The 17448-nt window shown below is 47.7% G+C and overlaps 1 protein-coding gene across 19 annotated transcripts in view; it reads right to left on the reverse strand.

Annotated features, from left to right (window-relative positions):
* JAKMIP3 (Janus kinase and microtubule interacting protein 3) overlaps window positions 1–16005 on the reverse strand; it is a 206058-nt gene extending 190053 nt beyond the window's left edge. For all 19 annotated transcript variants that reach the window (XR_006354784.1, XM_043983754.1, XM_043983751.1 and 16 more), the window contains exon 1: window positions 15855–16005. The gene's annotated coding sequence lies outside the window, so the exon portion shown is untranslated. The remainder of the gene's footprint in view (window positions 1–15854) is intronic.
* Window positions 16006–17448: the final 1443 nt, after the last annotated feature.

Raw genomic sequence — 17448 nt, forward strand, 5'->3', positions numbered from 1 at the left:
CTCCCTCAAGTCTCTCTCCATTTCATCACTGAAATCCTCTTCCTGAAGCACAGGCTCAACCATGGCACCCCCTCTTCCATAAACACCAGTGCTCTATCACCTCCAGGATAAAATACGAAAATCCTCTAGCTGATTCAGTCTTTCATAGCCACCCTCCCCTCCCCATCTTCCCAGTCTTCCTGCACCTGACTTCCTGCCACAGACTGTGATGCAGTACCACCGGCCTCCTGGCTTTTCTACTCCACCTCAGCTTGAGGCATTTTCTGTGGCTGCCCCCCAGTTTAGGAATGTTTGCCCTCTTCATCTCTGCTTCCAGGATTCCCTGGTTTCCTTCAATTTCCAGCTAAAATCTATCCTTCTATAGGAAACCTCTCTCAACCCCCCTTAATCCCAGGGCCTCCCCTCTGTTGCTTATTTCCTATTTATCCCACACAGAGCTTGGTTGTACCAATTTGCTTGCATGTCACCTCCCCTGTAAGATTGTGAACTTTTCTAGGTCAGGGACTTACCTTTTTTTGTAGTCCTACCACTTAGCACAGTGCCTGGCATATAATAGATTCTTGATAAATGTTTATTGACTGAATTGCTGGTTAACTGGACCGGCCCCCATGTGAGGTATGTAAGAGGAGTGGTCATAGGGAATACCCACTATATATGGGTCTAAAATTCTCATAGCCTCTAAAACCTTTCTATAACATCAAACAACATAGTGAGTGTTAAAGATTATGCCATTTTAAAAAATAATGGAAGAGAACTAGATGGGCCCTTTTACCATGTATGGTTGAATAATTCTCTCCCAAATAAGTGACAGGAGGGATCCCTAAATCAAACTTAGGCACAAAAGAGAGGGAAAATGGACCTCAGTCCCTTTTTTGCAAGAGGCAAGAATTATATATGTGGAATCCTTCCCCTGTTTTCTAACTTGAGTCATGTGTTACTTCAACTGGTCTGCAATTCTTTGTAGTTCCTCATTGATGCTGGGGGCCCTTCACCCCCAAGGACCCACAGAGAAAATCTGTCTCTGGGATTCTTGATCCTGAATACCATCACTTGCAAGGATCTACTGAAAAAATAGCTTTTTTTTTCTCTTTTGCTTAAGATTGTAATTAACAATAGTCTGTTTTCTCATGTTTCCTTTAGAAATCAAACCAGAAGCACCCTAAGCCCCTTGCATTCTGCCCAACTCCCTCCCTCTAGCATTCCCCCTTGCCCAGACTGCTTGACCACTACAGACTTTAAATGCAATGGAAATCAACAAGCCTAATACTTCTGATGAGATGGAGGATACCTCTGCCCTTCCTCCAGGCCCTGAAGTCCCTGGCATTGTTATCTGAACTATGGAACAAATGGAAGGACCCTGGGCACTTGTCACTTGCCCAACCTTTGCACCCCTCAGACCTCTAGGAACTTCTACCTGCCCTGCAGTTGTGAATTTTCTTGTATGTGTTCAATCACCCAATCACAGCTCAAGCTCTTACGAGCAGAGACTGGGTCTGCTTCTGTTTGCCTGCTCAGGCTTAGCACAGTGACAGGTACTTAGTGACTCTTTAATAAATTTTTTTTCATTTATTCATACATTGTTTCTTTTTATTTTTTAGTGAGGCAATTGGGGTTAAGTGACTTGTGCAGGGTCACACAGCTAGTAAGTGCTAAGTGTCTGAGGCTGGATTTGAACTCAGGTACTCCTGACTCCAGGACCGGTGCTCTATCCACTGCACCACCTAGCTGCCCCCATACATTGTTTCTAATGATGATCCATCTGAGAGTGCCAACCTCTCTTATAGGGAGACTTCTTTTCCTGAGGATGCAGGAGCTTACAAAGGCAGCTGGCAGATTGCATGTCCCCAAGGGTTGTTGCTTGAATGAGAGCTTTGGGGACTAGGACAGAAGATGGGTAGGATATCCGGGGGCTAAAGGGGAGTGGGGGGCACTGCTCTTCCTAGGGTTCTTCCTCAGAGTAGCAGTTGGTCAGTGGTGGTGGTGATGGTGATGGAGGTGGAGGTGGTAGTTCCTCCCCTGGCTTCTGGGACCAGACTGTAACTAGGGAAGGTGGGAGGGTGGGGACTGGGAGACAAAAATTGATAGCTCAGGATTTGGGGCTCAGGGTCCTAGGCTGTCTCTACCTGGGTCTGAGGGAAAGTAATATTTGAAGTAGTAACAGACTTAACAGGCCAGCACTTTTCTTTCATGACCTGTTTGCTATCAACTGAACTGGTACCAAGATAAACAGATAACTCAAAGGTGAACAGCAGGATGGATGGCCATTCAACTGAGTTAGTACATGCAGGAAAGGCTCCACAGAGGAACAGGGTAGCAGGCCCTGGGCTGGAGGGAAGCAGGAAACAGTCGGGAAACAGCCTAGACATGATTCAGTCCCTCCAGTGAGCTTCCCTGACCCCTCTCTAAGCATCCCTATTCTTCCCTTGATGTACTGTGGCTATGAATCAGGGTACACCGGGATTTCTGAAGAATCCTGACCCAAAAGACCATGGAAGGACATGTGGGTGCACAGGGCTGGCACCAATGCCCACTGGCTTCATACAAGAGGTAGTGATGAGAGGCAGGGTGCAGCAAGTGGTCACCTACCAAGGACTGGACACAGGGGAAAGGCAGTGGAGGGTAGCCACATCGGCCCTCGGGCAGGAAGAGACCTGGAGGAGTCACCCTCCTACAGACTGATGGGATGTATCTCATGAGGATGAAAAAAGGTGAGGACCCTGGAGGGACTTTCATCTCTGCTGGTACTAGGCTGCCCACAAAGCCACAACAAAACTCCATCTCGGTCTAAAGATAAAAGTAAAGGTGAAGCAGGGAAGTGTCCATGCTTACCCACCTTTTTGCAAACTGGCTCGCTTCTTCTTTAAATGGAGTAAGTTAAGGCCACATTTGTAGGGCCACAGGCAACCTTCCAAGGCTCAAGTTGCAAAGCAGGTGCATGTCTACATTGTTAAAGAGTTTCTTCTCTGGGAATTGCCTACACCAATGAAATCATAGGACTGACCAAAGGGGGGAGAGGGAGAGACAGAGACACAAAGAGCCAGAGAGAGACGTGGAAACAGAGACAGGGACAGAGAGAAGAGACTCTAAGAGAGAGGAAAGGGTGAGAAGATAGAGACAGAGAGGAGAGACTGAGAGACAGAGACACAAAGGTAGAAAGACTGAGAGACACAGAGACAAAGGGACAGAGAAAAACAGAGGAGAAAGAGAGACATAGAAAGAGCCAGAGAGCCAGAGGAGAGATACACAGAGAGGGGGCAGTAACTGTCTGAGGTTGGGAGGAGGCATATTATTCATTTAGGAGTACACCATTGGTCCCTTAATGGGTCTGGGGTCTCACCTCGAAGGGTACTGGTCTCAGCCCCCAGTCTCATCCATGGTGATCCTTGGTTAATCTTCCCTACATAAATCTTCCTCATGCAGGCTAAGGACCTTTCTTGAAGTCCATGGAGCCTGTGGCCAAGCCTACAGCTATCTCACACTCATTACATAATCAATCACCTCCTCTTCTAATCGCACATTTCTCTGGGGGCATCTGTTGTGCTGCTGCTCTGAGGTAAGAGGAAGTCTTTATGACCACCCAGTCCGGGCCACCCCTGAGGGCCAGGGCAACCAAAAAGCCCCTAAGCACTCATTTCAGTGCCAGAAGTTTCTGGCACTTCACACCTCTGTCAGGAAGCCATCCCATGCCCCTTCTAGGTTTTCCTACCCTGAATGTTCATTTGAACTCCACTTAGACCAGTTGGCCACAGATGCTAGACTTAGCGGGCAGAGTCAACCAAGTCTGGTGTCTTCCAGATACCTTCCACAAGCAGAGCAGGAGCAAAGCCAACAGGTGCAGTGCTCATTGAAAGTTCCCTTTGCCTTGAACCTCAATCTCTTTCAAATAGTAAAAGGTACTTAAATCTTTTCTCTCCAAATCCAACATGAATAAAAAGGACTGTGATTGTAACCTATTAGCACTGACTACAAAGATTAATGGATCTGAATTAATCATTGAAATTACACAAAATCTAAAATTACCCAGAACAAGAGATTAGCTCTCCATCAGCCCAGACCCCACTATCTTTAGAGCTTTTCACTGGGCAATCACATTAACTGAGCATGATTGTGAGTGAGAAGGAGATGGGGAGGGGGAAAGCCACCTCTAAGCTCTTGAAAGCCACATTCTAAAAATCTTGTTCAACATGACTAATGTAGAAATATGTTTAACATGATTATAATGTATAACCTATATCAGATGCTTGCTGGCTTTGGGAGAGGAGGAGAGAAAGAAGAGGGGGAGGAAAATTTGTAACTCAAAATCTTATAAAAATGAATGTTGATGTGATAGACTTAGCTCTTCTCAACAATACAATGATCCGAGACAATTCCAAAGGACTCAGGGTGGAAAATGCCCTCCACATGCAGAGAAAAGAACTGTGGAATCTGAATGAAGATTGAAATACACTGTTCCCCCTTTTGTTGTTGGGTGGGGTGTTTTCCCTTTTTGAAGATTTTCCCTTTTGTTCTGATTCTTCTTGCCCAACTTGACTAATGCGGACATATGTTTGATGTGATTTTACATATATAACCTACATCAGATTGCTTTCTGTCTTGGGGAGAAGGGAGGGAAGGGAGGGAAGGAGAAAAATTTGGAACTAAAAGTCTTATAAAAACAAATGTTGATGTAACTACAAAATAATAAAATACTTTTATGATAAAAAAGAGTGCTATTGGGGAATGTTAAACAAGATAAATAAAAATACAGTGCAAAAAAACCCAAATGTTGAAAACTATCTTTACATGTAACTGGAAAATAATAAAATACTTTTAGGATAATAAAACTGGATGTTAGGGGCAGCTAAGTGGCACAGTGGATAGAGCACCGGCCTTGGAGTCAGGAGTACCTGAGTTCAAATCCAGCCTCAGACACTTAACACTTACTAGCTGTGTGACCCTGGGCAAGTCACTTGACCCCAATTGCCTCACTAAAAAAAAAAACAAAAACAAAAAAAAACTGGATGTTTAAAACTATCTTTACATGTAACTGGAAAAATAATTAAAATAATAAAAATTTAAATCTCATTCAGCTTCTATGCTGAACTGACCAATGGCTCCAATGAAAACCACCTCTCGTCTTCTGTTCACAACCTACAATGATGTGAGTGAAGTAAGAGCTGTACGAAAGTCTACCTGGACCTGAGAAGGCATCTTTTTCTTTAGGAAGCAACCCATGGTTCACCTCTGTGCCTAAAAAAGGGCTTGCTAATGTTCACAGAAACGTGATGAGTTCATGTGCTGAGTGCCAATGTCCCCTCAGGAAATGTTGGGGGTGTTAGGGGATGGCAATGGTCCATGAAGGTGGATCAATGATTCTGCTTCATGGGAAGGGCACATTCCATCCCCTACAAGGTCCATCCCAGGCCTGCTTATAGGTAACATGAGACCCCATGCTCATAGCCAAAGGTCCCAGCTGGTGGGAATTTCTTGGATTTTCCAAAGAAAATTTAAAAATAGTTGTTCTAATCTTAACAGTAAATGTGATATAACATGATCATTTATCATAAGTGAATGAATTTTTTTCAAATACCTAGTGGTATGGAAGAGTTTCTTTTCATAAGATGAAACCTATATGGTCAAAATATGAGACCTTCAGGTGCTTTGGGAGCCCTGGAAATCATTGGGATGGCTTTAGCACATCCCACAGATATCCTCTGAAAGCTGGAGATCCAGCCCAAATCTCTTGCCTGAGCTGGATGAATTGGTGTCACCAGATTTTTTGAGACATCTCCTGGATGCTTATAACCTGGATTCTCCAACATGTCCAAAACATGTTTTCTTTACCTTTGACTTTCTCCATTAACTTTCTCCTACACCTCCCCCTCCTCCAAACTCCTCTGCATGAGTCAGGGACACAAACACCCTGCAGTCACCTAGATGCACAGCCTCATAGTCAGCCTTGACACTTCCCCTCCCTCCCCCTCTTCCTATGGCTCCCTCTATGTCCCCAATATCTCTCATCCGCAGCCCCTTCTCACCACCAACATGGCAAACTGTCACCTGAACCCGACCCTCACCCCCAAGTCAGGCTCTCAGAATCTCTAACCTGGATGATTCCACAACCTCCTAATAGGTCTTCCTGTATACAGCCTCTGCATTTTGCATCCAGCCCCACCCAGCTGCCAAGATATTATTTATTTGTAAGGCACAGGTCTGATTGTTAATGGTCCCTCATTCTGAAATCTTCAATGGATCCTCTGAGAAAGATGATTCATCGAGGACCCCTACTCAAATTCTAATCACTATTAGACAGTTCATTATAATTTTATAAGGGGTATTGGTTATTGGCAGTTATTTTAATATATTCACCTAGTAATACATATTTGGTCAGTCATCTTATAATAGGTATAAGAATCATCACTGTCTTAATCAATATTTTGTATAAGTTACATAGGAACATAGATTCTATTAGAAGGGCCCTTCCATAGACCTACCATGCAAAGGCCATGCCCACTACTTGTTTACAAACTATGGAGCTAACTTGTGTAACTGCAAGAATTCTGGCACTGATGTCTCCACTCTGCTTTACTCAAATTCCACGCCCAAGTGAAGCATGGGTGGCATGGTAATAGAAGCCCCCTGATATATGGAATCCCCCAATATGTTCTTGGACCATCTCCCCTTGCCCACCCTAAAGAGGAACCTAGCCATCTTATGACCATCTAGGAAGCAGAAACACCCCCTGCTTCAGCCATCCCATGACCCTGCTGTCATACCATTTTTATTCATTACAGCCTAGTTGTCATATGTTAAGCAATGGAAATCGATATTTTGTATAGCCACTTAGGAACATTCAGATAAAGGATCTGGTATTAAGCCTTATAAAAAGAAGGCACTGGAAGAAGGGATATCTCAGAGTGTGAGGAAGGTCTGGGCTCCCCTTCATTAGAAGGGTCTGGTCATTTTAATAAAGTGTATTAAAGTCACTCGTGTGGAGCCACCCTCCAGGAGGCTCCTTTACAAGAGTTCTGTCTAGTTTAAAAATGCCTCTGCTCCATCTTTCAGAAAACCCTCTGTCTGCAAGGGTCTGGGAGCCTGACTGCAAGGCAGGTCAGATGGGGTGGAGGGAGGCTTCTGAAAACAAGCTTTCGGGATCAGAGCACTCTCACTTGGAGAGGATCTCTGGCCACCTCCATGAGGGTATTAGATCTCTCCATGCTATTCCACCAGAATCACTGTCTCTGGCTGGGCACTCAGAACTAAGAGAGAAATAAAAATAATGCTATTTCCCAGAGTGAAGAATAAGCATGTATACTGGGAAACCCATCTGAGAAATGAGCCAGCAGTAGAGGGAGGGGCAAAGAGAAGTAGTTGAACAACCCTGCTTCCTCCCCCACTGCTACCAAAGGTAAGACAGAGTACTCTTCAGAGGAGGCAGGAAGAGTTTCTAAGAAATGGGCCTGGGGATCCGCAAAGATCTTATGAGGAAAGTGGCTCTTCAGCCGAGCCATGAAGGGAACCATGGATTCCCAAAGGCAGAGGTAAGGAGGAAGAATGTTCCAGGGATGGATGACAACCTGTGGAAAAGTAGGAAGGCAGGTGATGGAATGAGAAAACTTGTCCCCCAATCTTAGTTGGGCCCTTACTACAGTGAGGGGATCCTTGTTCCTAACTGATCTGCTCTATCCCACTCACCACGAAGCTCAGGAGCTCATCTCACCCTTTGCCAAGAAAATCAAGACCACGAGCTTCAAGTTTCCTTGGATCATCTCTTCCTCATCTCATGACCCCTTGACTTCAACTTCCATTCTCTTCTCCTTTACTCTAGTCCCTAATGGTGGCCCTCTCCCTCCCCAAAGGGGACCAACCCCTCTGCAAGTCTGTATGTTCACTTTCCCTCCCATCTCCTCAAACAGAATGCCAGCACTATCACCCCCCTCCTCTAACCTCCAGTCTCTTCCTACTTACTCGTTCCTTCTCTGACACCTACAAACACCCCCAAGTCTCCTCATCCTTAAAAAAGGAAAAAGAAAACCAACCTTGCTAGAGCCTACCACCCCCACTGGGCATCATTTTGCACCCCTCCCCCCTTTCTTGGCCCAACTCTTTGGAAAAGTGTGCTTCTACTTCCTCCACTCTGACTCTCTTCTTACCCTTCTGCAACCTGGCTGCTTCCCCCATCACTTGGGTGGAGCCAATTGCTCCAGAGCTATCACTGACCTCTTACTTGGGAAGTCTAACACCTTTTTGGGTGCCCATCTTTGCCCTCTCTGCTGCAGCATTTGGCACTCCCTGACATATCCTGACCTCTTAGCTATTCTCCCCCTCTGGGTTTTTGTGACACTGCTGTCTTCTAGTTTTGTTCCTACCTGTCTGATTGCTCCTTCTGTCTCCTCATTCAGGTCATGCCCACTCACTTCAAGGGCCCTCTCCTCTTTTCTCTTAACATTCTTACTTGATGAACTCATCTGTACACCAGGGTCCAATTATCATTCTACGCAAATGACTCCCAGATCTAGATATCTAGCCTAAATTGTTCCACTGAGCACCATTTAACATGGCAAACTTCCTACTGGACATTTGGAGTTGGATATTCTGTAAGGATCTGAACTTCAACACACCAACACAACTCATTGCCTTCCCTGCCAAAGTCACTACTCTTCTGAACCCCCTCTTTGTGTCGATGTCACCACATCCTTCCAACCACTCAGAATCACAGCCTTGGCACCATTCTGGACTCCTCAATTTTCCTCAACTTCCTTCAAACGCCTCTCCCCATATCTAATCAGCTTCCAAGCCTTGTCATTTTCCCCTCCACCACATCTTTTTGCATTTGTCCCCTTTTCTCTACTCCTGAACTTTCCCTCATGACTCACCCCTGGTGCCCTCTCACCTGGACTGTTGTGGCAGCCTCTATTTGGTGGCCCTACCTCATGTCTCACCCTCCCCTAGTCCATCTCCCCAGAGATTCTGAAGTGGTTTTCCTCAGTTGTAAGTCTGACCCTATCCCCTGTTCTACTCAACAAACACTAGTGGTTCCCTGTGACCTTAGGGATCAGACAGGAACTCTTCTCTTCACCATTTAAATCCCTTCACAGCCTGCATCCACTTTTCCTTTGGTTTCCTTCTGCATTACTTTCCCCCACATCCTCTATGGTCCAGTCAGTTGGGTTTCTGACTGTTCCTCCCACAAGCTACGCCCTCCTCTATGCCTAGAATACTGTCTCTCCTGGCAAGGAGTTCTCTTGCAATCTTTGACATTCAGCCCAAGTGTCCCTTCTGCATGAGGTTTTCTAGCGCCAGTGCCCTCACAGTTCCCGTTAATCCCAAACACATACAAAAGGCACAAGTTTCCCTCCTACTTGCCTTTATATGTGTTTGTGCATGTATGTACTTATGCATGTGTGTTGTGTAGCTTCTCTCCCCTTAGAATGGAACCTCCTTAAAGACAGGTATCACTTTGGTTTTGTATCTTGGGAACTTAGCAGTAGGCCTGACACACATGGCAAAGCACCTAATAATTATTTGCTCACTGAATGACTGAATGAGCATCAGATTTGGAGTCAGAAGACCTGGCTTTCAATCCCACCCTTGTCCCTTGCCACCTTGTGTGATTCTGAAAAAACCTCTCTGGGCCTCAGTTTTTTCATCTGTAAAATGAGGAGGTGGGACTAGACACCCTTGAAGGTCCCTTCCAGGTGCAAAGCTGTGATCTGGAGAAAATCGGGGTTGGTTCATTTGGCTGGGACATACATTGCTAGAGAGTCATGGAAAATCCACAGTGCAAAGATTGGAGCCAATAGTGGAGGGCTTTCATTGTTAACTGGGGGCTGGGGGCATTAATTAGGCCCTGCAGCTCCGGGAGCAGGGGAGTGCTGAGTCAGACCTGCACTTCAGCAATAGCGTGTTGACAGCTGTGGGCCTGACAGACCGGAGGCTGGACAGACTGGATGCAGGGACAGCACATGGGGGAGCCGGCTCTCTATCTCACCCCAGGAACTAAATGAAGATGGAGTTTTGATCCATGGAGAAAGAGCCAAAAGGCAAATGGATTCAGAAAAGGCCATTTGAGTTTTCCTAGGGAAGAAAAAGCACTTTGGAACCTAACCAGTCAAAGAATGATAACACAACGGGGGCCTTCCAAGGAGGTGGGCTTATTAATTATTTCAAATCTCTTAATGGCCCGTGTGAACCACAGCCTTCGAAGGGACTATAAAACCAGGGAGAAGGAAGCAGACACCCGTTGCTACATTGCCCCCTGGATGGCAGAGTTGGAGCTGAAGTATGATTGGAGATTGAAGAATCAGGACCAAGGCCAGCCCTGCTGTGGTGCCTCCAAAGGTCAGCAAACTCTTTGGGGCTTATACACAAGCCCATCTCTAGCACTGAGGCATTGAAACGAGAGGTATCTAAGACATAGCCCCTTGAGCCAGTCTGCAGGTACCCAAAGAGCCAGTGATGGGCAAATTAAACCTTGAGAGTTACAAGATGGGCTCCCTCGGAGCTTATCTACAGACCAAATAGCCCACTGTGGTTTGGAATCAGCCAGCCCTTTGACATTACCACCGTCAGCAGCACACACACACACACACACACACACACACACACACGTGTACACATACTTACACATGAGCACACGCACAGAGATCTCTTACTATGTGCACAACTCAGCCACTAAGAGGTTTTGTGTCCACATAAGCACTTTCAGTTAGATGTTGACCAAAGACACACTCCCAGGAGCCCTAAGGAATAATAAAGTATATGTAGCACTTCTATGTGCCATGTAAACCCTTTACACAAGAACGTCCAGAAGTAGCTGCTCTTATTGTTCCCATTTTGCAGATGAGGGAACTGAGGCAAAGAGTAGTTAAGTGAGTTGTTCAGGGTCACATGTCCAGTAAGTGTCTGAGGCCAGATTTGAACCCAGGTCATGCACAGCAATACCTATTTGTCTCTCCCTTCACTAAGAATCACATCCTTATGTTAGAGGAGTTGTAGGAAAACTGGGACATTAATCCACTGTTGATGGAGTTGTGAAAAGATCCAACCATCTGGAGAGCAATTTAGAATGATTCCCAAAGGGCTATAGAACTGAGCATACCCTTTGATCCATCAATACCACTGCTAGGTTGATATCCTAAAGACATCCCCAAAAAGAGAAAAAGATCAATTTGCACAAAAAATATTTGTAGCAGCTCTTTTTGTGGTGGCTAAGAATTGGAAATCAAAGTAATGCCCATCAATTGGGGAATGCCTATAAAAAAGCTGTGGTGTGTTATTGTAATGGAATATTAGTGTGCTATAAGAAATGACAAGCAGGATAATTCAGAAAAGCCTGGAAAGACTTGTATGAACTGATGTATAGGGAAGTGAGCAGAACTAAGAAAACATTGTGCATAGAGACAGCCATATTGTTTGATGAAGAACTGTGAATGACTCAACTATACTCTTTTCTTTTTTTTTTCAGGGCAATGGGGGTTAAGTGACTTGCCCAGGGTCACACAGCTAGCAAGTGTTAAGTGTCTGAGGTCGGATTTGAACTCAGGTCCTCCTGAATCCAGGGCCGGTGCTCTATCCACTGCACCACCTAGCTGCCCCAAGAATAGTTAAGTCTTTAAAAAAAAAAAACGGAAAAGAAAAGAAAGGAAGAGGGGCAACTAGGTGGTGCAATAGATAGAGCACCAGCCCTGGATTCAGGAGGACCTGAGTTCAAATCCGACCTCAGACACTTAACACTTACTAGCTGTGTGACCCTGGGCAAGTCACTTAACCCCAACTGCCTCACCAAAAAAAAAAAAAAAAAGACAACTATTCTCAACAATACAATGATCCAAGACAATCCCAAAGGACTAGTGATGAAGCATACTATCTACCTCCAGAGAAAGAACTGATACTGATTGAACACAGACTGAAGTATGCTATTTTTCACTTTCATTTTTTCTTTTATTCAGGTTTTCTTATACAAAATGACTAATACGGCAATGTTTCATATAATTGCACATGTATTACCCATATCAGATTGCTTACTGCTTGGGGAGTGGGGGGAGGGAGGAAAGGAGGGGTAAAATTTGGAACTCAAAACTTTAAATAAAGGAATATTTACTGGGTAAAAAAGAATGAAAGACAAACAACAAAATCCCACCTTCTACAGAAAGTCTTCTCCAACCCCTCTTAACTTTAACTTCCCTGTGTTAATTATTTCCTACTTATCCTTTATATAGCTTGCTTTGAATGTTTTGTTTGCATGTTGTCTCCCCCATTAAATTATAAAATCCTTGAGGGGAAACAAAAAAGAATCACATCCTTAGCTTCCAGTTGGTGGGGGTAATATACCCTTTGCTTGCTTTCTGATTTCAAATCAGCATCTAGTCATATGCTCAAATTTAATTTGAAAATAGATATACTAAGCCCCAGGAACTGACAACAAAGTGAAACAAACCTTCAACTTCTTATCCCATTGAAATTCACTACTTCTTACCAACCAAATCTTTGGGAGGTTGTTTTAACCAAGATGACATCTCATTAACATATTAGGTTTCATTACCATATGAATGAATACTCCAAATCATAAATCATGATTAGAAAAATGTCCATTACAGAAAAACGTCAATCAAAACAAGTTTCCCTCACACCCAGCAACCTGACCAAGATGGGCACCGTCAATGCTGCAGGGACTGGGGAAATCCAGGCACAGTAATGCATTGTTCCTGAAGCTGTGAATTAGCACAATTATAGAAAGCAATTTCAAATTGTCAAATGAAGTGGCTAAAACATCCATCTCTTCTGACCCGGGGGTTCTATCACTAAGCATCTACCCCCAAGGAGGTCACTGACAACAAGAAAGGCCCCAGAGACCCCCAAATTCTGACAGCTGCAGTGTTTGTGGTAGCAAAGAGTTGGAAACAAAGCTGAGAACCCTCCGCTGGGAAAGGGTTAAACAACACTCTGTGGTGCTGGGATGTCAGACTCTTACAGACATGATGACCACAGAGAAACCTGGGAAGACTTTGATGAATTGATGCAAAGTCAGGAAAACAATCCACCCCAAGACTACAACCATGTAAAGGGGGAAAAGACCATAACACAAGGGAAAATGGGTGCTTCCCAATTATCATGAACCAGTCTGGCTCTAAAGAAGAAAGAGAAGACCTCTGCCCTCCTTCCTCTGCAGAGGCAGGAACCAGAGGGCTGGCACGCCATTATAATGGCAGATTTGTTTCATTATATTGACCAGTTTTTTGGAATTTTTCTTCTTCTCCTTATCTTTGAGCAGAAGGGAAATCGAGGCAATGTAAAAGCAAAAAAAAAAGTATCAATATAAATCTATTTTGGAAATAAAAGGGGATGCTCAGGAGATGTCATTTTCACCAAACACGTCCAGTCTTTTGAAATGCCTGGTCTGGAAGCTAAAAGGGACTTTGGAGACCAGCCCATCCAACCCCTTCCTTTTACAGATGAAGAAACTGAGCCCCAGGGAGATTCAGTGACTCATCCCAATTTGTCAAAGGAAGAATTTGAACTCAGGCCCTCTGATTCCAGAACCAGTTTTTCCCACTGTACCTCGGCTGGTCTGAAGCCAAATAAGGTTGGTGCAGAGAAAATGTGGCCAAGGACTCCCCACAATTGTAGTCAACTTTGGTTTCTAGGAACTGTGGGTTGTGAGCCACAGCTGGGGATGAATGATGGGGTGCTTTGAGGTGGCTCAGCATGCCCCTGAAGAATCATCTCCAAACTTTCCTCTTCAAAGGGAAAGGGATCCATCCAGGGAATCATTTTGTAAACAAGATGACACTTTACCAAACAACCCCCAAATCAAGCTACCTGGGGGCAGAGAATCAGCTTTGTTGACTTTGAGGAACAGTCCCTATCTGTGAGGAGGTGAGCACCTCTTCCTCTGAGCCTGGGGAAGCCAGCCTCCCAGCATCCAGTCTACTGATAGAGATGCCCCAAAGTGCAACACCTCCAGAAACTGCGGTTTGGCAGCATAAACACAATGGCCTCGAAGGGAGTGGGAGAGAGCATCTCAAAAGGAGGAGAGGAGCCATCACCTCGGGGAGGCCCCCCGGGGGAGGATGCCATGAGCTTTAAGGGGGCCATACTCTACCTTTCCCACTTGCCTTTATTCAGAAGCCAGCAGATGCCCCCAGAGCCCAGCCCTCAGACCGTACTTGGCCCAAGAAATCAATCCCTAAGATTCTTAAGAAATTCACATAACCAACACCGCTGAATTCACAATGCACACACATGTGCTCACACACACGCACACGTACACAGACGCACCCACCCCCCCACACACACACACACACACACACTCACCAACCACCATGCTGCATTTCTAGTTTGTTTTGCTCCTTCTCTTCCTAGCAAGGATGGAGAACAGCTACCTACCCTCATCCATGTCCTCTCCATATCAACATGTTTCCCATGCATGAACCCTGGGCTCCCATTCACTCATTCCTCCCTTTGCCGGGGAACACTAGAGCTGAACAGGAATCACCTCTGGGCTGGAGGTATTTACAGCAACCCTGGAAATCCTACACAAGAAACAAGGTCAGGCAAGGGACAAAGCCTTTCCTTTTCTGTCAATTGTTCCTATGCCTAACCTGCAGGAAAGGCCTGGTCAGGGGCCCCGGGGCCCAAGCAGTCCCTTCATCCTTCAGTTCCTCTTCCCAGGACTCTTTGGGCCAGACCTTGACACAGAAGCCACATGCTTTAAGGAAATGTCTCTGACAGTTAGGCTGGGCTCCCAGCCCCCACCCACTTCAACCTCCCCCGTGGAACTCAGCACAAGGGCTATTCCCAGAGCAAACCAACATCAGAAACCCTGCCTCCAGAGTCCGGAGACTGAAAAGGAACAAGGGACCCCAAAATGCAAGCCAGATGTCCAACCCTCCTACAGCTAACAGGAGCAAAGGGAGGGAAAAGGATGAGCACCCCTTCTCTCCCTGCAAAACCACTCGAAGAACCACGGAGGAAGGGGGCAGTTATTCTGTCCCCTAGGCTGCCTGGTCATTACTGGTGACGAAATGTGTTGCTTAGGACTTTCCTCTTGGTCACCCCAAGAAAGGAAGACCAGGGGCACATGGGCCTGGGACAGATGGCCCTGCCTCCATGTATGAGCCTGAAGCATTGCAGGAGCTCTGGGGAGCCCCATTTTGGGATCACCCTCAAGAGGATGGGGATAGGGGACAGAAAGGCAGTTAGGGCTGCTCCGAAGTCAGCTCTTCTTCCTCATCTGCAAACGCTGACAGACCCTCCTCTTCTACTTCAGCCCCAAGCCAGAGAAGGAGATGAGGGTAGCTTTGTCATTGATGCAGCCCAGAAATGGCAGGGGAGCAGGGAGGTGAGGATGCAAAGATGGAGGAATGGAGGGACGGAGGAAGGAATGATGAAAAAAGGAGGAATGCAGGGATGGAAGGAGTGGGGGATGGAGGAAGGAGGGATGGACGATGGGAGGATGGAGGGATGCAGGGATGGAGGAAGGAGGGATGGAAGGATGGGAGGATGAAGGAAGGAGGGATGGAGGGATGGAGGAAGGAGGGATGGAGGGATGGAAGGATGGGAGGATGGAGGAAGGAGGGATGGAGGGATGCAGAAAGCAAGGTGTCTAGAAGGCCGAACCGACTGCAGGGCCCTGCAGCCCCTCCCAGGCAACCTCCGCCCCCGCCCCGCCGGCACGGAGGCTGAGTGGTTCCGGGGCCCGGCGGGGCTGCTTTCTAGGATTCCTAAGCACCCCGGACGCCCTGACCTTTCGTCTCCCCTCTTCTCTCCTTCCCTCCCCACTCACCTGGCCGCGCCCAGGGCCGCTCGCTCTCTCCCTCCATCTCTCCCTCCATCCTTCCCTTCATCCCTCCCCATCCCTCTCGCTGGCTCACCTGGCCGGGTCAGGGGGCCCAGGGCTGCTGGGCCAGCCGCCTTCGGGAGCCGGGCGCCCTCATGCCCCTGCGGGCGGGCGGGGACTGGGATCCCAGGAGCGTCCCGGAGCGCTCTGGCGGGTCAGCTCAGGTCAGGTGAGGCCACCTCCCATCCCTGCTCTCGCTGGCCCCGCCCTGCCCCGCCCCGCCCCGCCTCGCCCCGGTCCAGCCCCCTCCCACGCCCCGGGAAGAGCAGTGGGCGGCCGCCTAGCTGAGCTACGACTTCACTGCCTCCGCCGCCGCTGCTGCTGCACCAGAAGCGCCCGCACGCCGTCCTCCCTCCCAGGGGCTGGGCTCCGAGCGAGCAAGAGATCGAGCGAGCGGAGCCGCCCGGCGCCGGCCGCGTCATCCCCAAGCTCGGCCCAGAGCCCGGCCGGCCCACCCTCCCGGACCCGAGGGGAGGAGGGAAGGAGAAGGCTGGGGAGGAGGCGGGGAGGGAGGGAGGGGGGGGCGGAGAGAAGAGGAAGCGGGCACCCTAGGGAGCGTCAGTGCTGAACCAGCCCAGGATCCCTCCTCTCTCCTTCCTCCCTCCTCCCTTCCCTCCTTCCCCTCCTCCTTCGCTCCCCCCTCCTCCCTTCCTCGCCTTCGAACTCACCCTCTTCCCCCTGTTCTCCTTCCCTCTCCCTCCTCCTTCCCTCCCCGCTCCTCCTCCCCCTCCTCTCTCTCGTTCGCCCTCCTCACCTTTCTCCTCCCCCCTCCTGTTTCTCCTCCTCCCCCCTCTCCTCCTCCTCCTCTCCTCCCTCTCCCCACTTTCCTTCTCCTCCTTCCCCTTCCCCTCCCCATCCTTCAGCCTCCGTGCCCCCTCCTCCCTTCTCTTCCTTTTTCACTCCCCTCCTTCCTAATCTTTCTCCCCCTCGTTCCGCCTCTTTGCTCTTCCCCTCCTCCTTCCTCCCCCTCCTTCCTCTTTCCTCCTCCCTCTCTCCCTCCACCTTGTTCAGTAGTGACTCTATTTCAAGTATTGCCAGGAGAGACAAAATGCGTGTGCCAGAGTGCTTCATGAGGGAGGAGTCAGGCCTCCTGCAACCTTCCTTGGGTGCTGGGAAGGAAGAAGGGCTCAGAGGTATACCAAGGGCTCAGTAAGCTGGAGGAGCCCACAGCCACATTGGCCCAATGAGGGGCTGTAGGCAAGCCTCTGTCCTGGGATCCTTCAACACAGCAGATTTTGTTCATGGACAGCTCTGCCCAGTAGCAAGTGCCGATCTCCATCGAGATGTGTGAAATCCTTGAGAGTGGGGATTGTCCCTTTTGTATTGGTACCCCCCCACACCTCCTGCAGGGCCAACCCAGCACCAGTCCACACTCTTCTGGCTTAATAAGTGGGTTGTTGGAGTAGGTACCCAGCAAGCCTGTAAAGGGCCTCCCTTCTTATTCATGGAGCACTGAAGGGGCTCCTGCCCATGTGAGCCCCTTCTGTCTGATTAAAGAAATTTGTCCTTTTGGGGATGGAGGCTTCTTAGCCTGGGGGCTTACATGGGATCTGAAGACCCCTTTGGGCAGTTGGGTAGCTCAATGGATTGACTTAGTATTTTTTGTTGTTGAGTCATTTCAGTGGTGT

The sequence above is a fragment of the Dromiciops gliroides genome, chromosome 2, assembly GCF_019393635.1.
Source record: "Dromiciops gliroides isolate mDroGli1 chromosome 2, mDroGli1.pri, whole genome shotgun sequence".
Taxonomy (NCBI): Eukaryota; Metazoa; Chordata; class Mammalia; order Microbiotheria; family Microbiotheriidae; genus Dromiciops; species Dromiciops gliroides.